Consider the following 7,076-nt stretch of genomic DNA (forward strand, 5'->3'; position numbering starts at 1 on the left):
ATTTTTTATAGTAGAATTTTTTTATCACTTGAGTCTTAGAGTTCTTTCAGCTGCTGTGCATTTTTATTTCTAGTCATGAAACACCTGGCTTTTGGTAAGTTCGACCCCATCCAGAAATGGGTTTCCTTCTGTTGCTCAAAATACCCCAAAATCCCGATGCAGAGTGATCCAAGCAATCCAAGCAGCTCTTCTGTGATTGTAAGGTGGGCCTGTAGTGTAAGTAATTACAGGCTTTCTGTACTGTTAGTAGAGAACAGGAGGTATCTCCAGAGTATCATACACCCAGTGTAAGAAAGGCACTGAGGGGAGGTAGGATAAAGTTGCTGTCACTGGAGGGTCCTACTGAACAGCACAGCAGAGGTCACACCACCTTTTTGACAGCTAAATTTGGGCAAAATTAATGTTACAGGGAAAAAAAGTATAAGAAGATGGGAGTGCAGAAATTGAGAGATCAGGAGAACTTGTCCAAAAGGATGCTACTTAGTGCTTCTTCCTTGTGTCCCCAGGTAGCTTGGGAATGAAATAAACAGGAACAGTTCTCCCCTCTGAGTCTCGCCAAACAGACTGGGTCCTCAAGAGTTTGGTTTTGCATTTGATAGGGAAGGATATTCTTCCATCTGTGCCTTGAAGCAAGAGCATGCATTGTACTGGTATTTAGGCTCAGGGAAAACTCTTCTTTTTACCATCCTGAGACATTTAAATTTCTTACACTATTGTAGACATGGCTCAAGAGGCGTATGGCACCCCAAGGCAAACATTTATAGAAGCATTCATGTTTGGCTTCTGAAAGATACAGCAAGTAGTTTTGTTACAGGATTTCAAGTAATACGGTTTGCCTGATATAATCTGAGCAGGTAACATGGTAAAGTCAGAACGTCTTTAACAATTGTCTCTTGTGAAGTTTAAAAAGGGTTCACTGTTCACAAAGGGATTGATTAATCACAGAGAAAGATCAAGCCTGATAGGCATCATGCTGTGTGTCCTGTGGGAAGCTGAGAGAGAGATCCTTCAACTATAGCCCATCATTTTTGTTTCCTGTTACAGTAAGGATAGCCAGGAACCTCCTTGACTTCCCTTCACTGGTGCATTATATATGCCTTATTTTCCTGCATGAAAAAATTAAACCCCATACTCAAAACCCTTGACATAAGGTTGACAGATGATATGAGAAAGAAATAAAAGCTCTAGAAGGTTGAAGTTCCAAACAGGAGTTAGTTCATGAGTACTTGATTGTGTCCTGTGGTGAAGAAGAGTGCAACTAACCTCACTAGCAGCATTGAGCTCAATATCAAGTACTTTTCGTCAACCCTGGTACACAAAAAGAGAAGCAGAAAGGGAGGAAAATGGAGAACAGTACAAGAAAGACAACTGTGGGAAGTGGAGAATAAATTATGAATACTTCTGTTTTGAAGAAGCCCTGCTTCAGCTTCTGTCCACGTCATTCTCTTTTGAGTAAGTAACACTGACCTTTATGACTAATGCAGCCTTTCTGACACAGATTTTGGCAGGTCTGTTTGGTGGATGAGTCCTAGCAAAATGTATTAGAATTATACTATGTGCAGGATCAAGTCTGCCAGAGATTAAGAGCAAGAACCAAGCATTACGGTGTTTGACTGTGGAGTTCTCAACACAAGAAACATAGAATAAACACAAAAGCAAAGTTTTGCTCATCTTACAAGAATATAGCATATTGTCTCTGTATTATCTCTTATGATTTAACAGCATTTCACAGGGACATACAGTAAAGTAAAACTACAAAATTAAGGACAAATACTGGTAGGTATTCAGGATCTCACTTCTTTTCCCATCTTAAAAGAAAAAAAAGTTAAAATATGTAAAGCATAAGCATATGAAGAGCACTAATTTAGGAGTCAAATGCCATTTAGGTTATAAGCAGAATTAGTTTGCTGCTGTCATTACAGGGTTCAGTGGATGCTGTTATGCTTCAGCAATTCATCTCAATGCATGGTGCAAATGCATCACAATTGGTGGATTCTGCTTTGGATCTGCCCTCCTCAGAGACATCAGGAGGTTCGGCAGACCATCCCTGAAAGGTGTGCAGGCCATTGTGCATTCCTAAGACTCAGCATCAGGTGGTTTGGCAGGCCTGCAGTGTAGTGTATTAGTCCGTCTTTGCTGGGAAACGCTTGTCTCTGCAATAATATTAGGGATTTCAGGGTGGTGCATGTTATTGCTTTAGAGAAGGAGAACAAAACAGTTCTGTCAGACCTGAATGAAGATGGATTTTTGTTGAAAGTTCTTGGAATTGATTTCTTTCCAGTTTTCTTCTTGGTAAGAGACAGCACAGTTGGGTTCAACTTACAAAATACCATTGATTTCTATCCCCAAACCACAGATGATTCAGCTTGTAATTTCCTCTGCAATTATAGAGCAGGTCTCCTTAGAAACTGCTTGTATCCATTCAAAGTTTTGTCTTGTGAAAACCACATTTCCCCTCTCTTTGACCAGATGTGCTTGGCATGAGTTCAGAAAAAAAAAAGAAGGAAGAAAGTATGATAAATATTTTCTTGCTCCTGTTCCCTCTTTTCTGCTTCCTAAAAGGAGATTCACAGCATTACAACTTCAGTTCTGAGCACTCTGGGATCTCAAACCATCCCAAGTGGTGGAGATTGCTATGGGCCTGCTCATGGCTTTGCAACAGAAATGACCAGAGTGTGGCATAGCCTTCCTTGCTTAGGATAGGGCAGGACGCAACACTGAGGTCATGGTTTCTCTACCCTGACACAGTGTAGTGCCACCAAAGGCTAGTCAAGCCAAGCTGATTTCACAATTGGCTCTGCCTTGGTTGGCTGTCATGTGTTTCTCCTCATATACAACTTCAACCACACACAGGGCAAGTCTTCACCTTCTCTTGGCACCCCCTGTGACCCTTAAGGAACCTCATGCAGGGAGTCCCTGTCATGGAAATTGCTTGGCTTCTGGGATTGAGTGAGAGTCTCAGATAAACAATAGGATCTCATTTGGACAGATAAATCATAGGACCTAATGACAATCTGCAGAGCTTTGCAAGAGGGAAGCTTGTGCTGGGGCAAGTTCACACACAGAGCGTCTCTAAACTCTTCTCTGCCTCCAGTACTTTTCTTAAAAGGTAAAGATAACATTAAATTCCTTTTATATTTGGATAAAAAATCCCTCAGGTCTTCTGCCTTAGTAACTGCAAAGTGGGTATGTGCTGGCAATGAAGACAAAAGCCAGACCAGTTTGCCCATATTTTCTTCTTCACTGTGCCATGAAAAACCCTCAGAGTGATTTATTTCAGTCATTACAGTGGTTGTAGATTGACACTTCAGTAAAAGATATTAAAATAATATCTGTTGTGTGAGAAACTTAAATCCATACCAGTAAAGAGATAAAAAGGCATAAAGAAGAGCCACAAATGAAAGTGGTGCCTCTATAGGACAGAAAGTTGCAGGTATATATAAATGTGTTTCTACATATAACATAGTTTATGGGTGTATCTGTATACATTTGTAGATATACACCTATGTGCACATGTATACACTCACATACACATGTGCATAATGGCTGTGTAGAGGTATTAAAAATATGCAAAGAATATTAAAATTCCCCACCTTACTAACAAACTGATAGAGGTGTAAGAAAAGATACAGTAAAAAGAAGATAGATACCAGTTTTATGGATGTGTGCTCTTCTTACCTTTTGTTCTTTCATCCTTTTCTGTGAAGTGAGAAAAATCTTTGTCCTTGAGGTATTCATATTATGTCAGTTTTTACCAGCATGGCTCTTTGTTCCTGAAAATAACCCACTTCCAGTATTATACCTGAAAGCTGCTGTTGTACAAGTGTTTTTCCTCAAACAGAAGTGGATGGGATCTGATCTTCCCGATATTGTATATTTCTTCAAGTGTTTTTGTGTATCAGGCCCTTAAGCTGAACAATTCATTGAGAAATCATAGAGGTCTGGAGGGCAAATTCCTGTCTCAGAATGAAGGGCAGTATGGGACACAGCCATCACCACAGTATTTCAGTCAGCACTGTAAAGTCTTTTTCTGTGGCTAGGCAGGTATGCACATGGGGATTTAATTCCTGTAATTTTGTGTGTGCACCATGGTGTATAGGTACCTGTTCATCCCTGTCACAGCTGGAGGGTAACACCTAACAGAGATTTTGCATAAGTTGTCCCTTTGGGAGAGGATTTTCAAATAGTGCCAATATTGAGGTCTGCTGCTAAAACAGTGTTATGGGACAGAGCTGAGAAGCTTTTCAAGCTCTGTTAAATTTACATAGGCTCTACCCATTTTTAAATCGTGTTCAGACATCCTTGTGTACAATAAATAACTTCCCCAGTCCCTTAAAAAAGTACTGATGCATAGTGCACATTTGCACTTATGTTCTTATTTAAAATCCAAATATTTGGTAAAGAGGCTGAAATTGCCTCCATTCTTTCTCTATACAAATACAGGCTAGAAATACATCACTGGGCCCAGAGAAATCTTTTCCTCAAAATTACTCTTGACTCCTAATTGCAGATGGGAGAAGTTTTGGTGAGGACATACCTTTTACAGACACCATAGACTGGAATCCGGGTATTCCCTAAGTGCAGTGTGGGTGATTTTCGAGAGCTTGCTCAGCAATCATTGAGACTAAATGTCCAGCACTTTTTGGGGCATTCTCTTCGAAGTCCATTCTGGGGCACATCCACAAGCATGGTTGGTGCCTCTTACATACAGCACAGGATTCTGAGATCCAAAATCACACCAGGAAACTGCCAGGTAAGCTACTTGATATACTGCCTGCAAAACTGCACTTGACTTCAGAACGCTGCTTTATCTTCCAAATAATACAGTGCAAGATGTGTTCTGTCTTTTGTGATAAACAGCAGTGGATGAGGATTATTGAGCTAATTCTGCAGAAAAAGGGGAAATGAGTGATCAGATTTTTCTACCCACTCTTCAGTCTCATCACAAAATTTTTGTAAAAGATGTCATTTCCAAGTGCTAGCCATTCTCAAAACTGCAGCCTCTCCACTACAGATAGATGCATATTTCCTACAGGTTCTGATACATTTCATCACCTCTATTTGGTTTGTTCTTGAATAATCTATGAATTTACCATGATCATCCCAAATACATTCATTACCTGGTACTATTCACTGCACACTTCTGACAAATAATCCTTGGCTTGTGGGCTTTTTGTGAACAGCCATATACCGAATACTCATACAGATGCATAAGCCATGCATTTTTCTCCTGATCAGGTACAATTAATTCTCACCAGTGGGTTTTCAGATTGTGAATTAAAACTGTGATTTCTATCATATCTTACAATACTTACTGGAAAGTTACAGTTTCACTCACTAATTTGCTACTATGTTTGTGGTAAATTGGTACAGAAAGTTATGGGGGCTTGAGAGATCCCATTGAAAAATGGAATTTTTAGATTTTCAAGATTTTCAACTGACTTTGAAACCCCTTGATGAAGGTCATTGGGACACTGTAATTCCATTTCATTAGGACTTGAATTAAATGATCTGCCTCTGCCTTATTAGCACAGCTGAAGCTGGTTTGTTTGAATCACAAAACATTGTCAGAGGATTTTACTGGGTCTGTTTTTTCTGCCTGCATGAAGGCAACTGTTTTCTGTCTGGTTCCTATAGCACAGACATATTCTCTACCTGATGTTAGGATGCATAATGCTACTCATTTCCACTCCAGCTCTCAGCAGCCCTATGCATTTATGCAGAGATGGTCTTTGAAGGCTGGGCAAAGGTTTCACAGGGTGAATCAGAGCAGATAGATGCATTGCAAGGCAGCAAAGATGTGGTCATCTGAAAGAAATGGTGGTACAATGGCTGAGATTGTGCAAAACACTTAGATCAGTTCCCAGAGTTCTCTATCACACTTCTGTCTCCTCTTTCTCTACTCATGTGTTGCTGAGGTATTTGTAAACAGAATGGAAATCACACTGTTCCTGAGGAGAAATGGAATTTAATATTAATACTATCTCCTGTGGAAAAGCGAGAGTGAGTCAGAGCTGAGTTTGTTTTAAATATGAAGTCTTTCATTCTGGAGAGTAACTCAGAGCACAGAGCTGTGAATTTAATGCTACCAGCTCGGGTGGCTGTGTGGGAAAACACAGCAGGCTTTGTGCATTAAGCAGCAATGTGCACTGCTGTAGTCATTAGGAACAGTTTCACTAACAAAGAAATAGGGGAAAAATGCTCATCAAAGTTTTTCTCAGTGGGCAGTATTTGATAAGTGCCACAGGAAGCTTTGAATACATACTGGGCTGAAAACAGGTAGTATCACCTTGCTTTAAATGGAGTCTGCTTTATCTCTTCTTTCTAGTCTTCTTTATATTTTGTATTTTATTTATATTTCTCCTCAAAATGAAGCTCTCCTCAGCAGTGACTCTTATGTTCGTGCTGCCCTTATTTCCAAGCAAAATAATACAATACAATTTAAAATGCCAGGGTTCAATGATACAAAGCTCAAAATGAACAGCTTTGTCCATTTTTTAAGCGAGAACTCTGTCTTTCCTTCAAGTGACCTTTCGGTCATGTCTCATCAGATGTGTCCCATGTCCTGTCATGTCCTGATAACATGTCCTAGTAGATGCTGTTATGAGTAGCTGGTGCTTCCCTGTACTTTAATTTCCTGTGGAGAAAGAGGTTCATCATCATGGCGAGGCTTCGCGAACGAAGATTTGGGAAGGCTCTATCCACATTTGCTACAGGCACGCTGGTGGCTTATGAGGCCAATACGAGACAGACATATCTGATTGCAAAAGGCACAGCAGAAAGACTCCTTAGGAGGCGTATTCTGCAATTTACGGTTCTTTCTGCGCTGCCTTTTTTCCTTGAGAGTGATCTTGCGTGTGTTCTCGAAGGAGACAGCTGCGTTATAGATGGCGTGTCTCCAGGCCTCCCGATTTGAGGCCAGAGTAGACCAGCTGTGTTGATCAATATGGCCAAGGCTGAGATGTTGTTTCAGGGAGTCCTTGTATCTTTTCTTCGGGGCTCCTCTCATGCGGCAGCCAGTGGCAAGTTCACCATAGAGTAGGATCTTAGGGAGGCAGTGGCCCTTCATCCTTACT

The sequence above is a fragment of the Lepidothrix coronata genome, unplaced genomic scaffold, assembly GCF_001604755.1.
Source record: "Lepidothrix coronata isolate B3197 unplaced genomic scaffold, Lepidothrix_coronata-1.0 Scaffold48, whole genome shotgun sequence".
Taxonomy (NCBI): Eukaryota; Metazoa; Chordata; class Aves; order Passeriformes; family Pipridae; genus Lepidothrix; species Lepidothrix coronata.